Genomic DNA, 23,803 nt, shown 5'->3' with positions numbered 1-23,803 from the left:
TGTATTTTCATGTTTTAACAATATGATTGTATCAAGTACAATAAATATTATAGCATGCATCACATAGTATAATTTAGTAATTCATTAATACAATGCAGTAATTCATTAATACAATTCATACAATTTACAATTATTTGTGCAATAAATAAATACTTTCCAATAAGTTCTTTTATATTACGATCAATTATCGCACCTCGGGTAAATTATGACGTTATGATTGTTTAACGCCGACACGTAGTGACCACCTATGGATCCGTAGGGGGTCAGTAGACTTCATATGGGGTTCATGACGCCATGTTTACTATTAATGGTGACGTCATCGATTCATGTTTTTGTATTTCGTTGCTTGTTTTATACATAACTTAGCAGGAAAAGTCCCGTGTGCGATACATTCGTTACACGGTTCACTACTGACCCCTTACGAATCCATAGAGGGTTAGTAAATTCCATAGGAGATACGGCCTCAACCCGTATGTATTAAACTAACCCTCTATGGATCCATATGGGATCAGTAGCAAACCATATAACTTATAATTACAATTTAACAATTTTGAATGCTGATGGATTTCTCCAATAATAAGGTTTTATATACATCAAGCGAATATCTTTGTATTCTTACATTCCAAAATAAATTGGTATTCATCCTCTACAGAATAACAGTTGCACATATAACATATTCTAGCGTTTCTATCTATATTTAAACCTTCTAATTTCATGTTCAAATTATGTGCATGTTAACGATACTTGCAGATTTATGGTTTATATCTAAAATTAACAGGTATACTAAGATAAAACTGCAAACCATAAGTGTTATATATGTATGTGTAAAACTGACATTTATGAGACTTATAAGTCATTGCTTCAGTTATAAATCTATCACAAACACACTGATTTAACTCAGCTATAAACACTTTATTTATAACATTTTGTGTAAACCGTACATTACTTAAGCTATAATTACAAAATAAATCTCTTATCTTACATGACCATTTCAATTTATCTTTACTTTTTACATGGCTAGCATATACCATTGCTCCAAAACATTTTTTTCACAATACAATTGTCCGCTTTTAAGAATTTACACCAATATTTCATCATTTTACAATATCTTTGTAAATACAATGGAACTTTACCCAGTTCAAAATACACCATATAATTTGTAGGACTCTTTTTAACTTTCAAAATTATATTTAAAAAAATATATAAATGAATGGTTTCAATGTCGGTTGTTTTATGATATCAAAACACTTCACTACCATTACTGAGTATGCTTGAAACATATGTATCAAAAGAGAGGCGAAAGATACCAAAGGGACATTCAAACTCATAAGTCGAAAATAAAATGACAACGCCATAGAAAAAAGAAAATGACAAGAAGACATAAAACTGTACACAAAACACAAGATAGAAATCTAAAGACTGAGGAACTAGAACCCTACCAAAACCGGGGGCGATTTCTGGTGCACTAGAAGGTTAAGCAGATCCTGCTCACATGTGGTACCCGTTATAAAAAAATCAAATAAAGATAATAGTGTCTATGTATTTACTAAATAAACAGAAAACAACTTTTTAACCTTGATTTCACAAGCATTTTCTGAATATTAGTAAAAATACCATTATATATCAACAATATATCAAGTTGCATAAATTCATTAAATTACTAAACTTAACATTAATAAAATGTTAATTACCTTGTCTGAACTCACCAAAATGCAATAAAATTTATAAATGTTTTTAGTCCATTGTATTGCCTTTTTTAAAAGTACATGTCTTTTTTATAATTAGATACAGGATACATTTTTTACAGTAAAAAACAACCATTTTGATATAAATAACTTTTTTTTCAAACTATAAAATCAAAATACACTACTTTAAAACATCGTCTTTACAACCATATATAAATGATAAATGCTTAATTATCAGGGAAAAAATGTAAAAATTATTCACCTTCTTAATTTAAAATAATTGAATAAAATACCAAGAAAATTAAAAAAAATATTCTCCAACATTGGACACCAGAATAACAACTAAACGATAACGTTATGGACATTTAATCAATATTCACTTTCATTTACATCGATTTCTATGAATTTTTTTCTGTTTTAAAATGTTTTCATTTTCTGTCTATGTATCCATTTTTCAACTCTTTGGTTTGATATGTATTTGAAGAGGTAAATAACAATGCATGCATATAAAGTGTAAAATAAAATCTTCTATAAGTGTATTGGATTTTGATTGGTTGATAGCTAGTGTATTGTTTGTGTATTTTCCATTTCAAGATGAATATTTTTAATGTTTCACCATCGCCGGGGTATAAGAACACTGACCTGCCTTTTTTAAAATCGCTCCGTGGGTTTTGTCAAAACGTATATACCTCACCGGAGATGCTTGATCATTTATGCGCTTTATTAAATGCTGTTGTTTTAGCTTACATCTTGACGCATAAGAATAATGGTATTAGACTTGACCATCTTTATTGATATTCGATGTAATTGAACAGATGTATCATTTTCTGGAGGGATATAGCGAAAAATACTAGTTGTGAGAAGAAATTTTACCTTTCCACGACAGGTATTTTTTCGCAAAAAAAACCTTCGGAACATGATATATCTGTTCACTATTTTATAAATTTGTACATTCTGCAGTTATTAAAGCGGATACTCGCCTTATGACATCATCCACACAGTTTTTGTTAACAGTTAATTTGTAATTATGACCATATCAATGATAATTCATGTCAACACAGAAGTGCTGACTATTGGGCTGTTGATACCCTCGGGCAGAAAAAATCACCAGCAGTTAACGGATATTACATTTGGGCGAGAGAGAAAAATATTGCAATTTCGCGAATTAAAGCTATAGATCTACCTGTATATTGACCTTAGGAGTAAATACAACTCACTGTTAAGTCGTATAATATATTTTATACTCAGCAAATATCTTTTCAATTTGTTGGTGTCATTTTGTACGTTTATGATGGAACCGGAACTAGAACTATCGCTAACAAATAGAGGAAGAAGTCTTGAAAGGCGAAACTTAGATCTGATGAACTTTCTACCGACGTTATATCTTAGACCTCTGTAATATAAAGACACCTTGCGAGTACCCTCAGCAGAAACGAAACAGCTTTTAAATATCAAATTTGCCTGTAAATTACTTTTTAAAATCCGGACAAACGTAATTTTTTCGCGCAAATATAGTATAACGTATGCATACATCGTATTATATATTCCAAAAATAAAACATTTCAAGTTTCATTATCAGCAGTGATACGTTACTAAAAAAAATGACTTACAAGAAGGACGATACTCAAACATCGAAAAAAATATTAACAACACTATTGTTAGGCCAACAGGATGGCCTATGCCATTTTGGTCCTCTGCCCCCCGGATCCCTCATTGAAGGCAATTTATTAGTCTGATTTAACAATTAAAAATACAGATTATACGACTATTCTGGTATCTACAGGTCTAAGACTGCGAAAAATATGTCGCTAGCGAGTTGAGAAATTGATATATCGATCGTATCAGTCGACCAATTTGTGATGGTGACCGCTAGTGAGTTGAGAAACATATATATCGATCGTATTGGTCGACCAATTTATGATAGTGTCCGCTAATGAGTTGAGAAACAGATATATCGATCGTATTGTTTGACCAATTTGTGATGGTGACCATTAGCGAGTTGAGAAACAGATATATCGATCGTATCGGTCGACCAATTCGTGATGGTAACCATCATGTAATGTCAATTTCAGTGGTTTTCCTCATAATTCTGTTGGAGCAGTATTTGTGAAAGGAGCATAGTATTTAGTTAAACAGTAATTTTTATCTCAAAATAAATTTTCACTGAGTAATTGATAAGATGTTTTGCAGCTAGACCTACAAGGGGAAAAAGGATAACACTCATTTCTATCCCCTTTTAAAAATGTACAAAAATGTAAGTTTAGTCAGCAAATATTGGTTCTGGCAGTATAGTACCAGGATTATAATTTAATACGCCAGACGCGCGTTTCGTCTACATAAGACTCATCAGTGACGTTCAGATCAAAATAGTTATAAAGCCAAACAAGTACAAAGTTGAAGAGCATTGAGGACCCAAAGTTCCAAAAAGTTGTGCCAAATACGGCTAAGGTAATCTATTCCTGGGATAAGAAAATCCTTAGACATCTTTTAAAAGGACGTTATAACAATGAAGATGACCTAATCCGGATACCAATGCCAGTTGACACATCATAAGTCGAGGTTATAAAACGAAATAAATGGGAGAAAAAAGAATCGAAATCGAATGAACTCAAGAGTAAGTACAAGTTCATCGACGGACAAATTATGATGGCAACAGTGGTATACCAATGATCAAAACTCGTAAATTCAATTTTGATATACAAATCAAGAGAGAGAAAAAACCGAGGTAATGGCATGAACTCAAAAACAGAGCGAGTCAGAGTGCATCTAGAGTGTACGCGTCTCCTGCTATGCATATATCACCCGCCATGCAAATTTGATTTCAACCAAAATGTCATTATAGGAATAAGGACACAATTGGTAATTCTAAGGATTAGACGACTACTCTGGTATCTAAAGATTTAAAGCCGCAAAACATGTTACACGTTAATAAAGCAGCTTCTTCACTGCATTCATATTAATTTATATGAATAACCATGGAAAGAGGGCGATGTTTAAATAAAACGGCAAGTTCGAGTAAACTAACGTACACATATACACACAGACATAGAAAGGACAGAAAAAAGTTAAGAATAATGTACCCTTTTGTTGTCTCAACGCTAAACATATGGAAATTATATAGAAAATCCACAGTCTTTCCCTTTGTACTCTTTCGTTCTAAAGCGACAGAGGATTACTGTATGCTCCCGGGGGATTCCCTTAAACAAAGTTCTAATAGATATAAGAAGATGTGGTATGAGTGCCAATGAGACAACTCTCCATCCAAGTAAAAATTTATAAAAGTAAACCATTATAGGTCACAGTACGGTCTTCAACACGGAGCCTTGGCTCACACCGAACATCTAAATATAGATATTTGTTAAAAACAGGTGCATATATGGACCTATAGCTATGTAAGGGCAACTTTTAGGATGCGCTCAACTTTAATGACTCGGCACGAGGTTTATTGGATTGCAAGGATTGTTAAGGACTTTTTTTAACTTGTAAACAGTAAAAGGTATCATAACATGGACAAACAAGGAAGACTCCTAACCTATCTTTTAAATATTCTTTTAAATATTATAACGAAAATCTCTGTACCAAAGTCTGTGGATTTTCTGTAAAAATCGTGGCTTAGTTTGCCACATAATCCCCATTTTCAATTAAATGCAAAGACACACTTAATATTATTGCTGTGAAAGAGAGTGAGATACCAAATGGATATTCGAACTCTTAAGTCGAAGACAAACTGGCAACACCATGACAAAAAAAAAAACGAAAAAAAACGACCAAAAGAGAAACAATAGTCTTCAAAACACAACATAAAAAAACAAAAGACTGACCAAACTACGAACTTCACCATAAACCGTGGGTGATCTCGAGTGCTCCAGAAGGGTAAGCCGATCCTGCTCCACATGTGACACCCGTCGTGTTACTCCTATAAATATGTTAGTAAGTTATATGAAGTGATTAGACATCACGCAATAGCGGATCGGTAATTGATTCTTATCTAACCCTAAGACATCATCAAATTCGTAAATGGGCCATGTAAATGTTTTAACACTAGAAATTTTGAAATTGAATTTTTTTTTCAGGACAAAGGATAGACAAGAGTCCCAAGACTATTACCAAAAGAAACAAAACAGACATTGAAAAAAATAAAAAGAACAAAGAATAACACTGAAACCTAATCAAAAGTAACACCAACCCTTTTAAACAAAACTAGGGATGATTTCAGGTGCAACGGAAGAGTAAGCTGCATGATGTTGTTTCATATTTGGCACCCATCATGTTGCTCATGTAATTAGAAATTCGGTGATAAGTCTAATTTGGTGATGTCACATTCGAGGAAAAGAGGATTGTGGTTACGACAATTGGATAATATATCGTTATTTGTGAAAAAGATTACTTGGAAACTTATGTTTAATAGTTTACTTGTAAGCAGCAACCCTTTTTCCAGGAAATTAAAATAGGAAATGCAAGACCTGGAATATCGTATCAACTAGGAGATATATACTCCATATGCAGAAAACTGCTGCTGGAATGTTGCTACACTAGAAATGGAAAGTTCACAATTGGGAATCTTAAATCATCCCTTTTGTCGAACAATTTTGTTCTCAACCAACCCTCATTGCCAATATGTAAGTCAAGATATCAGGCGAACTTAACATTACCTGTTGTATCCTTTATTTCAAGTTCGATGGGATAGATGCGTTCAACATAGTCATCAAACTTTGAATTATTTAGTGCGAGGATATCATCATCATTATACCTAAACGTGAAAATCTGTCCTACTGGTTAAAGTACACTTATTTGTGAAATTTTCACACAATCATGCAAAATATGTTATATAAAATTGAGAATGGAAATGGGGAATGTGTCAAAGAGACAACAACCCGACCATAGAACAGACAACAGCAGAAGGTCACCAACAGGTCTTCAATGCAGCGAGAAATTCCCGCACCCGGAGGCGTCCTTCAGCTGGCCCCTAAACAAATATATATACTAGTTCAGTGATAATGAACGCCATACTAAACTCCAAATTGTACACAAGAAACTAAAATTAAAAATAATACAAGACTGACAAAGGCTAGAGGCTCCTGACTTGGGACAGGCGCAAAAATGCGGCGGGGTTAAACATGTTGATGAGATCTCAACCCTCCCCCTATACCTCTAGCCAATGTATATTGTGGATATTATCATCTCTGTAACTATGTGAATTAGTTAACGAAAAAAAAGATCTATCTATCCACCTACAACCACAGAATTATATGCTCCTTACTTGCGACAGGCACATAAAGAATGTTGCGGGGTGAAACATGTTTGTGAGCACTGAACTCTTTCCCTACCTAGGACCATGGTGTAACAGCTCAACAGACTGAGAAAAACTGTTTAAATGAATCATTATTATAAAAACAATTTTCATTGATCATTATGTACGGTGTTAAATTGATAACCTTTCAGAATAAGTTTATTCGAAGGATCAACAAGTATAGACGGTGCTTCTCACATTTCCATGTATGAGTGTTTTTAGAACCAAAACATTGAAAGATGGTATATTTATTAATTAAAGTTGGAAAGAAATTGTAGATAGCCAACAAAACTCCACATAAAACATTAAAGCTTTATCGAAAATATGACAAAGGAGATGATATATATATTTATATATAAACAAGTCTAAATTGAAAACAACGTTCAAACCTATGATTGCGTTGGATAAAAACCGCAATTTTTATACGTGTGCATGTAAAACAAACATCTTGGTAGAGGGGTCTAAATATAGTATATATATATATATGAGTTAAAGGATAATGCTAGCTTTTCTTCATTCTTCCAAAGCATCTTGATAATGTTAGTTTCAGATAATATTTTGTTTGAATCAAAGTGGATTTTTTGTACAAAGTTTGATTTATCCCTCTCTAATACAAGATACTTGTATCTTAGTTGGCCAATTCTATGAAACAAAGGAGGACCCAATTATTTTAATTTGTCTTTAAGTTTTGGAATGAGCAATACTTGTCTAAAGGGTAGAAAAGTCAAATGTTTTATATTGTTGCAAGTGGACTTAGATTGCATGTACTCTAACAGATATTTTTAGATTTTTTAGTATCCACAGCTGAATCACATAACCCTTAGAGTAGGTAGTTCCACAATAACTCTGAAGCCCGATGAATTGCTGATAACATTGATGTTTGATGTTAGTTGTTTAGAAAGAAGATTCGTTGAGCACTTAGAAGACCCAGCAATATAACGATGTTTGAAAGACCGCTTGTGTACTTTAGGTATTCAATACAGTGAAGGAAGATCCAGTTCTTCATTTATGGTTGAAATTCCAAAAGGAACATAGAACATGCCTAAAATTATTCAGAATTTCGTCTTTTATAACTGTAGTGGGGTATTTGTTGAGTTTCCAAATGAATTTGAATACCTAATTCCTTTATGAAGCAGTTTATGTAATGTGATTTACACACAAAAATGATGTTTTTGGGGGTTTTTCTGCGGGGGTTTTCCTTTGGTCTATGTAAAAAAAGGCACGTCTCTTTTATTCAACATTTGCTGTTTTGTAGTATTGCAATTTGTAAATTTCGTAATACACAGGCCTACAGAAGGAGTCTTGAATTTTAAGCAAAGCCAATTTTTATGCTCCTGAAAATTATAAACAAATGGGTGTTGTTGCTTTGTTTTGATTATCTTGCATTGCACAATTCGTAAATTAAAATACTACGTTTCTGGTATTAAAAATAACAAAATATTTCACTTTTCCTATTGTTTGTCAGTATTTTTAGCACTGACTTACTCATTATCTTAAGTTCAGCATTTTTTGGAAAATACAGAAGTTATAAAGAAAATGTTAAATGCTAGAAAAAAAATTTATTTAGCAAGTTCAACACTTAAATAAAATATAAAAAAAAAAGGTCTAATGAAGAAATTTTACACGTATTTGCAGATGGTTTTTTTTTTATATTGTTATCATGTTTTTTCCCAATATTTTTCGTCTTTTTCATTACACCTTTAAATGCCTATGCTGGAGTACTGTTAGTCCCTGGTAGTATCTCCAGATATGAAGCTCAGTTCTTCAGTACTGGCATGAAAAAACCAAAAACTAAAACTTATGAAAAACTTATGAAAATGTTCCTAATGGTTACGTTGAAGTCATCCCTTGAAAGTTTTACGGACGTCATTATGATTTTAAAATGTTGTCCGTTATGAAATATATGTGTCACAGAATACCACGGATATTTTCCAGATGTCGTAGACACAATCCCATCCTCTTTTCCTCGATTGTGACTTCACCGAATTAAACTTATCACAGAATGTGTACTTACGATGAGCAATACGACGAGTTACACACATGGAGCAGTATCTGCCTTCCCTTTTGGAACACCTGGGATCAACCCCGAATTTTGATGGGGTTCATGTTGCTCAGTCTTTAGTTTTCTAAATAATGTTTTGTAGAATCTTATTTGTATATTCGGTTTTTTTGGGGGTTTTTTGCCGTGGTTTTATAGGTCTCTTTTAGCTTTCGCCTTGAGTTTTGAATATCCCTCTTGTATCTTCCGTCTCTCTTTTAATGTTATAAATATCAGAGGTACTGTCAATATTACTTTCTTTGAAACGTCAAAACTTAAAGTTTATAAATATTGGTGCAATGGCAATAGTTATCATTTCTTATTTCGCATATCATCAGATCTGGTTATAACCATTAAAAAACATTTCCTTAACTGTGCATATCCATGTGGGGGTTGTCACCTACTTGAACGTCATATGTTCACTGGAGAAACGCCTTCGTGTTCGCAGTTTGATATATTTATGGAACTTTTCTAGATGAAATTGTTTAAATTTCGTAATAGTTTTAACATTTGATGTTTATCACTTTGTACAAACATGAGTATATAGGATGTGAAAATGATATGATATAAGTAATCAAATTATCAGCTAAAATTGGGTGATAATTATTAATGACGAATATGTTAACGATCGAATTTTTTTCCTGACGTTTCATAAGTCATTTATTTTCGTCTTCCAGTAATTTATTTAAAATGACGAACATAAAAAGGTTACTGTTTCTATTATATATGGCTATTTAATAACATTTCTTAAGAATTTATATAAAGAACACTAATCCCATAATCCCAATTCTACAATTAATAAACTAAACATTTTCCTATTCGTTTAACAGTTTTATTTTTAGCATTTTTTGGGGTTAGAAATTTGGAACATTTGTTTCGAAATGAAAAAGATTTCATTTGAATTATAAAGGACATTGCAACAACGTTTGACATCTGTGATACAATTAAAGTTAAAAATGTGTGGAACCAAACATTAACAACGTTTACATCCATAGCTTAACATCTGAGGGAGATGCACAATATGTCAATATATCGAATGCAACTATAATAGAAAAACAAAGGATATGGGGTACCCATCCATGACACAAAATCAGTACATGTACAGCAAAACATGCACAAAAAGCAAAGGAACAGCGTTTTTATTGCTGTTCTTTATCTCAAAGTCACAGTCAGGCCTTCAACACGGAGCAAAAAACAACTTTCACCTCACTACAAAATTAAGAAGGCCCCTAGCATCGGTTTGAGCGGAATTCTTTGTAAAATGATTCGGATAGACTTTGTACGATGTAACACCACCAAATCGGGCCCGGTCAAAAAAGAACATACTGGAAAGTAGTACATGTACATATTAAAAACAAAATAGTTCCTACGCATAGGTGTAAATATAAAACTCTGTAGAATATATTTTAGTAATTAAGGTACCAAATGAAAGGTGAAGGACTGGTGATCCTTGTAGAACACATATCGACTGGTAAACACAAATAAATAAAATTAATTTGGCCATGCATTTATCAACTAGAAACATATATGCCACTCATTCCTAGAGGTATAGCAAATTTCTAATGTAATCATTTTTTAGTCATGGCATCTTTACTAAGATTGACCACAGTCTTGTGTGTTTGTTTTAAGATTTGGACATGACATTATTATTAACTTCTTTATGTTTGGAATATTGAGCAGCGAATGATTTCGGACATAGCAATGAATTGTATTTTTTTCTTTCCCAATACATGACGTTTCTATATAAGACCTAAGTACAGTATCGTAGAGTGGGAAGATGTATGATTTCATAATCATATTAAGTACTTTAAACTGGCTTTAAGTTACTACAAACATATACAACTTGTCTAGACTCCGGGTGTTATGGACCATAAGGTATGTTTAAGGCGGTATAGTAACTTCAAATGTAACTTGGGTTTTTAACATGAGCTTGATGAACTTGGAGATACATTTGTATAAGGAACTGCAAACTCTTAGAATTGGGGTTTATCGTCAGGTTTTAGGTGGGTTCTTAGCAGTAATTTGAGACTGTTGTATGTCTGTCCGTCTTTGATTTGTCGTGTTGTTGTCTGTACTTCTTTGACTGATGAGTCTTTTGTAGATGCAACGTGCGCCTGGCGTACAAACTTTTAATCCAGGTATCAATGATGAGTTTATTTACAACCACTGGGTCGATGCCATTGCTGGTGGAGGTTTCCTCCCCGAGGGTATCACCAGCCAAGTAGTCAGCACTTCTGTGTTGACATGACTCGTGATTATCATTGATATGGTCATTATTATGAATTAAATGTTAGCAACCCCAGGAATGGATTACCTTAGCTGTATTTGGCAAAACCTTATGAAATTTTGGGTCTCAATGCTCTTTTTAACTTCGTACTTTATTTGGCCTTTTTAAACTTTTGATTCGAGCATCAACGATGAGTCTTTTGTAGATGAAACCACGACCTTCGTACAAACTTTAAATCCTTGTACATATGATGAGTTTATTCGACCCATTTTTTTTATTTGCCATTCTGTATTTTGTACGCTTTATTTCTAGCTGTTTATCTTGAAAACAAAATTATATTGTTGGGTTGCTGTCTCGTTAACGTTTACGAGACATATCCTTTTATTCATATGCATAAATAATATCTTAAGATCTTCTGGAACATACCAAGACTATCGGCATTATAATTATTATTACCATTATTATTATTATATTAAGTGTCATTATCATGAATATTGTATATATAGTTTATGTTGATGGGGTGCTACTGTATGTGCCTACCTTTGAGTTGGTATGTACGCAATGAGAAGTTACATTTTCGATATTTGTCACATTTACCTGCATAACAGTTTTTTATGCTCAAAAACATAGAAATATGGATACACACACGTAGACAAACAGCACAGTATGGTTTCATCAATCTACCTACATTTGCAACTGATGAGTATTTTTCTATTTTTTCAGACATATAACAACTCATTAAAAAGGGTCAAGCACGTATTTAACACTTCGATGCTGACATGAAATATCAAAAATGTATCATTTTCAACTTCTTAATTGATATGGCATTCCGTCTTACCACATATAACACAAAACAGACCGTCTCCTGTACTGAAATAACTAGACAAATTTTAACAAAAATGTATTCAATGATAATTACTATAATGAGACAATAACATGAACGGTACCAATTTATTGCACCAGATGGGGAGCATTTCAACAATAAATATCCCTTCAACGATGCTCGTTTCAGTGATGCTCGTTTCAGAGTTGCTCGTGGCCAAAATATTTGAAAGTCCCAAACCTAATACAAATGTTGAAGAGTTGATAAAAACTAAAAGGACCAAAAGTAAAGCTAAATCCAGACAAGACATTGGAGCTTTGCATGAGGGAGATATATTCCTTAATTTGAAATTACTTCAAATTTTAAAACAGCAAATGTAAATAGAACAATATCTATATTTGTATGACAGAACTGATATACGAATATCTTCTTGTAAAGCTTGAATATCCTCACTTTTTGTCAGAATATACGTTTTTTCTAATTTTCGGTTTTCAAAGCTCTTGAACTTCGTCATTCATATGGCCTTCCAATATTTTTTTTTAATTCGAAAGCCATGTTGATGACAGTATGAAACGCTCGTCTGTTGTACTAAATCCTATGCCTGGGGTCATGGCAATCAAAGTATCATAAGGTATGTCCTAAGATACATCTTTAAAAGACTTGATTCATGATGCTCTTAAGATATTACTAAGACATCTCTCAGTATGTTAAAAAACTATCTTAGGATGGTCCTTCTAAGATCGTCCTAAGATCATCATATGACCGCAGTATGGTAAATTAATTAATATCAGAGAGAAGGAAACAAAATATATTGATAATATTTTAAGTATATATGTAAATAGAGGATATCGCATTATTTCTATTCTTACGCGAAATGAACTGTTATAAGAATTACCATACGATGAATAATTACTCTACTGTTGATAATGAAAAAATAACAAAAATAATTTCAAATAAGAAACTATACTGTAGATAAATTATTTGAGGTTATAATCGTACTGTAACTAATTTGTATTAACGATTAGACTTAGATACACTCGACTTCACGTATTCATTGAATCAATATGTTTTGGAAAACGAGTACACATTTTTCGCAAAAGAAAATTCAAACTGCTGTCAACAAGCATAGATAAGTTTTTATACACGCCTGCCATATTTGTGGCTCTTATTTCGACCTAGGCTATTCTAAGTTTTAGGACTATCCTGAGACACCTATGTAGCTATCCTAACTTTAGGGCTTATTTTTAGACATTTCATCTTATGATGCTTTCGTCAACTTGAATTTAGATTTAAATATGTTGTCAGACCATCCCAAGATATTCCATAGTCCTAAAACAGCTTTGCTGGCATGGCCCCCTTGTATCTCTAACTATATGTCTGGGGGTAAAGGAACCTTAGTTTTATTTACAGTAAAAAGACAGGAAATAGCCGCATCTATGAAATTTCATGTCAGCATTAGAGTTTTGACTACTGGACTTGTGATACCTTCGCAGACGATTTGTCCACCAACAATGGTATCGACCAAATTGGTGTGAAAAAAATATAGAGGACCTTAGTCAAATTTCCGCTTTTTTGTTTTGAATGTTCGGTTTTTTAATACTCTACAACTTCTTAGATAAGACCTTCCAACTATTTTTAAAATTACGCCACTGATGAGACTTGTTAGACGAAAATCTGGTTTGGCCTTAAAAACATTTGGAAGTGTTTTTTTTTTTTTATTATTATTCAATTAAAGAATTTCAAATGATCACTGCATCATTCAAGTACTTATCAATTTACTTTAGTATATTTTGTTAGATATATTCATAGTCAAGAGTTTTATATTTTGAACAAATTCTCACGGGCTTTTTTAATAGCTTTTTTAGTTAACTATATTTTTCATTTGTTTATGTTTTTCCAACTTTTCCAACTGTTATGAATTTTATTTTGTTTTGGAATAAATCACAATTTGAATTTTGTTTACGTATTTCAACAGTTATCTATTGACGTGGTTATATATTTTATTAAAGAGGAAGGTTAGTGTTATCTTGTTTGCATGTAAAATGATCTAGATAGTAACAAATACTAACGCTTTTAATACCATCTAAAACAAAGCATGCAAAGATGATCTACTGATATTCACTGCACTTTATCCATTTTTCATACTCCCATGTTTACATTTATCATTATATTTTCAAAATAAATATCACATTATATTGACTTAGCTCAAAGAGTGTGATCCTGACACAAGAACAGCCCCAGCAGGGTTATGAGAGGGGAAAGACCGAATTCGACACCACATATTAAGTTTTACGGTCATCATCCCACATTGGTTGACCAATACGATGTATATATGTCTGAACTTGTGTTCAGCATGTGTCCGCAGTCTCTGATCATTAGATACTAGAATATTTGCATAATTGTAAATCTATTGATGTGTCCTATTCGTTATTGTGATGTTTTGACTGAATGGGGATTTTCATAACGGGTTATGCATGATCACTGTATTGACGCACCCGATCCCTTTATCAAATTGTTAAATGCGACTACTTGTTTATTGGTATCTCGTGTTTGCAAGTTTGCATAATGTAAATTTTACCTGCAGTTAGATGCAGGGTGGTCAGAAACATATATAAATATTCATTTAATCTATTTCTATAGCTTTTTTTTTACTCTACTCACATGGCGTAGTGAGAAGGCCCTTCACCCAGTAATTAACGGGGAGAGTCGGTTGAATCAGAAGTTTATCCGGGCAAAAAATGTCTGCAATTTTCTCAAAGTGTAGGTTACATATAGGTACAATATTTAAATTGACATTTCAGACCATCTAAATCCTATCAAGATTTTCTTTAAGATAGCCTCTAATCTTTACTGATATATAAGTACCATTCTGTTCCTATCATCTCTTATACTTATACAACACCTTTTTGGACTAAATTTTATGTGGTTTCTTATCAGTATTTTGAGACTGTTGTCTGTCTGTCCGTTTTTGTTTTGTCGTATTGTTATATGTTTGTCCGTCTTTGTTTTGTCGTGTTGTTGTATGTCCGTCCGTCTTTCTTTTGTCATGTTGTTGTCCGTCTGTCCGTCTTTGTTTTGTCGTGTTGTTGTCTGTCTATCCGTCTTTGTTTTGTCGTGTTGTTGTCTGTCTGTCCGTCTTTGTTTTGTCGTGTTGTTGTCTGTCTGTCCGTCTTTGTTTTGTCGTGCTGTTGTATGTCCGTCCGTCTTTGTTTTGTCGTGTTGTTGTATGTCCGTCCGTCTTTGATTTGTCGTGTTGTTGTCTGTCTATCCGTCTTTGTTTTGTTGTGTTGTTGTCTGTCCGTCCGTCTTTGTTTTGTCATGTTATTGTATGTCCGTCCGTCTTTGTTTTGTCGTGTTTTTGTATGTTTGTCCGTCTTTGTTTTGTCGTGTTGATGTATGTCTGTTCGTCTTTCTTTTGTCGTGTTGTTGTGTCTCTGTCCGTCTGTTTTTCTTCCACCCGTGTTCTTGTGCGCCATTTTGTATTCTGTACCCTTTTGTTCTAGCTGTTTATATTGAAAACAAACTTGTGTTTGTTGGGTTCCTGTCTTTTAAGCATTTGCGCGACATATCCTTTTATTCATTTACATAATTAATAACTTAGGCATGATCCTTTAAGATATTTTCTTCTTTATTCGAGTGTTTCCTCTTGTCTTCTGTAATTTCAACAACCGTGTAAAAACATTGATCCAATCTGCTTTCCAATTTTAAGCAGATCCAAAAAAAATAGATTTAAAGTCATCGACCGATTTTGTAAATATTTATTCTGATTTGTTTATATACATGGCTTTCAAAGCTTACAATCACGGCGATTATTCAGTTTTCTTATAAATGAACAACGGATACAAAAAAGTAACAGCTTTCTGATTTTCTGGAACATACCATTATAATAATTATTATCATTACTATAATTTAAAAGATTATAATCATCATGAATATTGTATATATATTTTATTTTTATGGGATGCTACTATACTGTTCTAACCTTTGCGTTGTTTTGTACGCAATAAGAAATTACTTTTGCGATATTTGTCACATTTACCTGTGTAACAGTTGTATACGTGCAAAAACATAAAAACATAGACACACATACGTAAACAGACAGCACAGTATGGTCTCAGCAATATTCCTACATAACAAGTCATCCAAAAGGGTTAAACACGTGGTCAACACCCCGGTTCTGACATTAAATATCATAAACTTTTTAATTGATACGATATTCCACTTGGTTTGGTTCGAATGGCAATAGTTTGTCTTCTCTAGATGAAACGCATCTTGTGTACTAAATCATAAGACTGGTATCTTTGATGATCTTGAAAACCACTTAAGGACGATAAAATTGCTGATGGATGTTTCAGTGGAAACACTTCGGTGCTGACTTGAAATATCATTGATGCGGTCATTTTCTTAAATTTAGTGTTTATAAAATGTTAAAACCATTCGAACCACTAAGGTTTCTATACCCCATGTATAGATTGCTTTACATAGATTTTGCATACTTTTATCTATTAATATTATTTAATCTTTGCTATTCAAATAATTATATCCTGCAAATAGCATTTATACCTTACATGCTACTATTATACTGTCCGATTTGTTTTTGTTCTCATATGGAACCTTCTCAGACTAAAATTAAAATCATCTAGCTAAAATCCTTAATTTCACATTGATGATGTTCTGTCACTCAATAACCCACATTTCTATAAGTTGTTATATCTCATATATCCCAATGAACTTGACATTGAGGATACTACCGTAAGTAGAAGGTCTTTTTCATATCTTGATCTTTTCCTTGATATTGACACAGATGGACGATTTCGAACAAGAATCTATGACAAACGTGATTATTTAAACTTTCAAATTATCAACTTTCCAGTTCTCAGCAGTTATACATATGGTCAGATCATATGTTTTCGTACGTCATATGAATTCGTACTATGCATGCTTTTTCAATGGAAATTGTGACGTCACAATGCATTCTTAATAGCACGAGAACCCATGACGAGGATACCTTCTGATCCATCGTATGGCGATTACATGTCTCATAGAAATACAATAGATATGGGGTATCCATTCATAACACAAAATCAGTACATGCACAGCAAAAAAAAACACACTAAAAGCAAAGGAACAACGCTTTTATTGCTGTTCTTCATCTTAAAGTCACAGTTAGGCCTTTAACACGGAGCAAAATAACTCTTACCGTACTGCAAGTTTAAGACGGCCCCTACCCACCAGTGTATACGTTACGTTCATACATGTTCACACTATATGGACTTTATTCCTTGCACAAAAACTGTTACAAAAGAGCTATGAGCAAGACCGACTGACATGGACACTACATAATTTTAAGGGGTCACAATCACAAATTACGATTGGTTGACCGATACGATGTGTTGATGTCTCAATGCACTAGCGACATGTGTTTTGCGGTCTTCGGTCTTAAGATACCAGTATAGTCATTTGAACTGTAATGCAGCCGATTATGGTAGTTTACGTTCGGACGGAGAGCGGTTCATGATAGCAGGAGACGCTTACCCTGCCGACGAAACAGGTCTCGCTCTTTTTGGAGTTCAATTTATTCCACTTAGTTTTTTTATTACCTTGATTTGTCTCTTTTTTGATCGATTTACAAGACTTCGGTTAATTACTGGCTCCTTGGTATATAACAGTCTTTTTACAGTTTTCACTCAAACTATTCATGTAAGCTTACGTCTTTTAAAAAAAATATACTTACTATTTACCCAAACTTGATTTTATAATGTATTTGTTAATGTTCCAGAAAAAAATAAATAACGTACCTCTTTTCACGCCCTTCTAGAACTTTTCCAAATTGCACACGCAAAACAATATACAACTCCAAAACAGATGATCTATTTTAAAGAATTTCAAACGAAACGCCATGAAATGTGCAAGGGGTTTATTTATTCAAACATCGTTGGTCTATCAATATAAAAATAAGGAGATGTGGTATGCTTGCAAATGAAACATCTATCAACCAAAGTTCCAATGAAGTGGATGTAAGCAATTATAGGCAACCGTATGGCCTTCAACAATGAGAAAACCCCATACCGTATAGTCGGCTATAAAAGCCCTGACATGAAAAATATGAAACAATTCAATAGAGAAAACTAACGTCCTTATTTATAATAAAACAATTTACGAAAAACAAACATGACAGACATGAACCAACGACAACCACTGAACTACAGGCTCCTGACTTGGGACAGGCACATAAAGAATGTGGCGGGGTTAAACATGTTTGTGAACGATAAGCCAATCTCTAACCTGGGAGAGTGGAGTTACATCACTACAAAAGAACAAACTATACAAATCAGTAAAAATTGCTTCAGTTTTCTTTCCATACTTATGGTTAATACTTATAAACATGATTTGAGCTGCGTCGGATAGAAATCGACCTTATGCAAGTGCACGTATACATGAACATGTATAAGAATTTTTATCTATTTTAGAACATTCAAATACGAAATAAAAGACTGTTTTGTAGGGTTTTTATATGAACTCAATTTTCAAACAGTTACAGACTTTGCATAGAGATTTTTTCAACCCGTAATAAGTTAACAGATGTATTGATATTCATTTGCATAAGGTCTATTTCTATCCGACGCAGCTAATTTATTACTCCAATATATGTTTTCAACAAACCCTTGCCATATGGTTTCTACACATGCAGGTTGTGAAAGAAACTGAGCTTAACTTTCACAGAATATTTTTTAAATAGACCGCGGTTTTTGAAAACTTTAAAATTATTTAAAACTATTGACAGTCACATCTCCCTTTACAATATTCTCGGATGCTCACCAGCCCCCTTTCTTTGAATTGCATCCACCTCTACTAATGTTGAGCACACAGTAGACTGACAGTGTTTTTACAGTGTACTAAAAAAACATAGTAAAAAGGGGGCGGGGCAAGTCAAATAAGAATGTGAAATAATTTCCATTTAGTTTCATTGGGACATGTAGATGATATGTTTTGTACACAGGAGAACTAAAGTATTGATTAAGTGGTCATTCTGTTGGTATCTGGACGGTGGAGAATTTTTATTCGGTATTTAAGTTTTACGACATTTGGTCCATAAAGGCAATGTATTGGTTACTGTTTTTCACTTTTTTTCTTTTATTGTAAAGTCGCAAAATTAGGCCGTTTTTTTTTTTTTTTTTTTTTTTTTTTTCCATTTTGTCATGTCGGGGCCTTTTATAGATGACTATATGGTATAGGTTTTGCTCATTGTTGAAGTTTGTACAGTGACCTATAGTGACTTAAATCCGCTTTGCTTGTACTCTATTGGATAGTTGTCTCATTGGCAATCATTGAATTTACAGTTGTTAGGCCAGTTGTTAGGTACAAAATGGAGTTTCTGCACATGTAGAAGATGTTAGAAACAGAGCCGTGCTTTACTTTACAGGTTTTTAAGCAGTCAACCTGTTGTCAGTATTTTGAAAATTCTCTTGAAAGATCTGCTTCTATCAATGTTGAACACCTAAAAGTAATATTCAGATTTAATCAAAGCCATAGTCAGAGTCAATCAAAGCCATAGTCAGAGTCAATCAAAGCCATAGTCAGAGTCAATCAAAGCCAAAGTCAGAGTCTATCAAAGCCATAGTCAGAGTCAATCAAAGCCATAGTCAGAGTCTATCAAAGCCATAGTCAGAGTCTATCAAACAGAGTCTATCAAAGCCATAGTCAGAGTCAATCAAAGCCATAGTCAGTCTATCAAAGCCATAGTCAGAGTCAATCAAATCCATAGTCAGAGTCTATCAAAGCCATTCAGAGTCAATCAAAGCCATAGTCAGAGTCTATCAAAGCCATAGTCAGAGTCTATCAAAGCCATTTAGAGTCAATCAAAGCCATAGTCAGAGTCAATCAAAGCCATAGTTAGAGTCAATCAAAGCCATAGTCAGAGTCTATCAAAGCCATAGTCAGAGTCAATCAAAGCCATAGTCAGAATCAATCAATGCCATAGTCAGAGTCAATCAAAGCCATCAAATAAAACTTAAATGATTAAGAACGGAAACCAAAATAGACCGTGTCCTTAACTAAAACAACTAGACAAATTTTAACCAAGATTAATTCCATCACACCATAATGAGACAATAACATTAAAGGTACAAATTTTATGGCACCAGATGTGCATTTCGGCAATTAATTTTTTGCCCTTGTGTGATGCTCGTGGCCAAAATATTTGAAAGTCCAATACCTAAAAGAAACGAGGAAGAGTTGATAAAACCGAAAAGGCCGAAAATAAAGTCAAATCCAGACAAGGAATTAGAGCTATGCATGAGGGAGATACATTTCTTAATTATAAAAGATTTCGAAATTTTAAAACAGCATATTTGAATAGAAAAATATCCGTATTGTCATGCCAGGAACGAAATACGAATGTCTTTTTGTACAGCTTGAATATCCTGACTTTTCAGCATATACTTGTTTGTTTAATTTTCGGTTTTCAAATATTTTAAATTTCTTAATTCATATGGCCTTCCATTTTTTTTTATTCGAAAGCTATATTGATATAGATGAAACGCTTGTCTGTCGTACTTAAGTAATTGCCTGAGGTCATGACAATGAATAAAAGTAAGATACAGCTTAAGACTTGATTTGTGATGCTCTTAAAATATTGTTTAGAAAGAAATGTCTAAGTGTGTAAAAGAAAAGCTATCTAAGAATGGTCCTTCCTAAGATCGCCGTATGATCATCATACGATCGCATTATGCTCAATCAATTATAATAAAGACAGAAGTATACAAAATCTATTAATAATAGTTTTAAGTATACATGTAAAATATAGGGGGGGGGGGTATCGCATCATTTCCATTCTTACGCACAATAAACTGTTATGACAAAAAACCTACAATAAATATTAACACTACTGTAGATAATTAAAAATAATTTCTAATAAAAATAAGAAACTATGCTGTAGATAAACTATTCAAGGTTATAATCGTACTGTAACTAATTTGTAGAAAAGATTCGACTTAGATACACTCGACTTCACGTATTCATTGAATCAACATGAGTGGAATCAATTTCTCAAAAGAAAAGTCAAACTGATGTTCAAACAAATCGGCCATATGTGTTGGTCTTATTTCGATTTAGGCCTATCCTAAGTTTAAGGACTACCTTAAGACACCTATGTAGCTATCCTAACTTTAGAACTAATTTTTAGACGTATCATCTTATGATGCTTTAGTCAACTTGAATTAAGACTAAGGCATGTTTTCAAACCATTCTCAGACATGTCTAGTCCTAAAACAGCTTTAATGACATGGCTCCTAGTATCTCTAATGATTTTTACCACAATTTGGTCGATACCACAGTTGGTGGACGTTTTGTCTATGAAGATATCACCAGTCCAATAGTCAGCACTCTGGTGCTGACATGACATATAATAGATGCGGACATTTCCTGTATTTTTTTTCTGTCAAAAGTTTACTTTAGTATCGTTTGTTAGATGTATTCATAGTCAAGAGTTTTATATTTTGAAAAAAGGTCTCACTGACATTTTAATAGCTTTTTTAATTAAACATCTTTTTTTCCTTTTTTAAAACAAATATGTTTTTCCAAGTTTTCCCAACTGTTATGAATTTCATTTTGTTTTGAAATAAATCACAGTTTGGATTTTGTTTACGTATTTTAACAGTTATCTATTGACGTGGTTGTATATTTTATTAAAGAGACAGAAGGTTAATGTTATCTTGCTGGCCTGCAAAATGATCTAGGCATGTTTACAGTATATTAACATATACTAACGCTTTTAATACCATCTAAAACAAAGATGATCTACTGATATGCCCTGCACTTTATCCATCTTTCATGCTCCCATGTTTCCATTTATATTATCAAAATAAATATTATCATAAGCGTATCTGGACGTGTTATTAAACTGAATATAAATAAAAGGAGATGTTGATTATATTTCAATAAGACAGCAACTAAACGACTATAAAATCCAAAATCAATCTGGATTTCCCTTCAGGCAGTACATGCCAATAATACCACTATAATGTTCGGGTGTTTATGTTATACAAAAATATGTTTTTAATTCAAATTATGAAAGAACACTACTTTAAAATCAATTTAATCTGGCACATCTTATGGCGTATATATATCTCAGTTGATTCGTTAGGCGCGTGCATGTTCACATTATATGGACTTAATTCAAAGAGTGTGGTCCTGACACAAAAACTGTCCCAGCAGGGTTATGAGGGAAAAAGACTGAATTCGACACAACATAAGTTTTACGGTAATCATTCCAAATTGGTTGACCGATACGATGTATCTGTGTCTCAACTTGCGTGTGACATGTGTCCGCAGTCTTCAGAAACTAGAATAGTGGAATATCTGTAAATGTACTGGTCTGTCCTTTTCCTTATTGACCTTATTGTGATGTTTTGACTGAATGGGATTTCCATAACGGGTTATGCATGATTATCCTGTTGACACACCTGATCCCTGTATTAAATTATTTAATGCGACTACTTGTTTACTGGTATCCCGTGTTTGCATGCTTGTATAATGTAAATTTTACCTGCAGTTAGATGAAGGGTAGTCAGAAATATACAAGTTTACATTTAATCTATTTCTATAGCTGTTTTTACTCAACTCAAATGGCGTACACCTAGTAATTAACCAAGAGAGACAAGAGAAAAAAAGTTTTCCAAACAAGTTACATATAGGTGCAGTATTTAAATTGATATCTCAGACCATCTAAATCCTATCAAGATTTTCTTTAAAGTTTCTGTTCATAAGATAGCCTCTTATTATTACCGATATAAAAGTACCATTCTGTTCCTATTATCTCTTATACTTATTAACTACACCTTTTGGGACTAAAGTTTTCAACTTCAAAAACGTGTAGCAGTATCTCAATATTGACTACTTAACTTCCGTCTACGTTTTCTAAAATATAATTTATCATATACTTGTAGAAGATAATAGTATAATTGTATCCCTTGATAAAACTAATTTATACATATATTTATTCAATTAATTTAAAGAATTGTTTTATCCGTGTGATATGACTTTTGTTATCAACTGCTTCCGGTATATATCAACTGTTTCCGGTTTATGTCAACTGCTTCCGGTTATTATCCTTTCTTTAACATAATCGCAAAGCATTTCGACGTCATTCTGCAAATTCCGGAAAATAAACCTCAGTGGTACATTTAAGTGAAAAACATAGCTAAGTAGAATAACAGAAGGAATATTAGGAAACAGGAAAATATATAATTAAAAACGCAAAACAAATAATACAATAAATGAATTTTATAAAGTTTTAAAAAAGTTTTCATGTCTGTATGGCTTCTGCTGAAGTATATGATAAAAAGAACATAACATGTCATTTTTCATATCAAACCCCTTATCAGCCCATGGTCAAAATCATCCCTCGAGCCTGTCGGCTCTCGGGCTGATATCATGACCTAGGGCTGATAAGGGGTCTGATATGAAAAATGCCATGTTATAATCTATATTTATCATATAAACAATCGGGCTTCAGAGTTACTATGAAACTACCTACTCTAAGAGTGGTATGAATCAGATGCGTATACATTCAACAAATTCGCTAGAGTACGAACAATTACCCTTAAGGAGCAGCTGAGATAACCCCCGGTTTTTTCGTGGGGTTCGTGTTGCTCAGTCTTTAGTTTTCTATGTTGTGTTTTGTATATTGCTGTTTGACTTTTGGTCCTTTTATTTTGTTGCCATTGCATTGTCAGTTTAT

The sequence above is a fragment of the Mytilus californianus genome, unplaced genomic scaffold, assembly GCF_021869535.1.
Source record: "Mytilus californianus isolate M0D057914Y unplaced genomic scaffold, xbMytCali1.0.p SCAF_5, whole genome shotgun sequence".
Taxonomy (NCBI): Eukaryota; Metazoa; Mollusca; class Bivalvia; order Mytilida; family Mytilidae; genus Mytilus; species Mytilus californianus.
Note: the sequence above shows the minus strand (reverse complement) of the source record.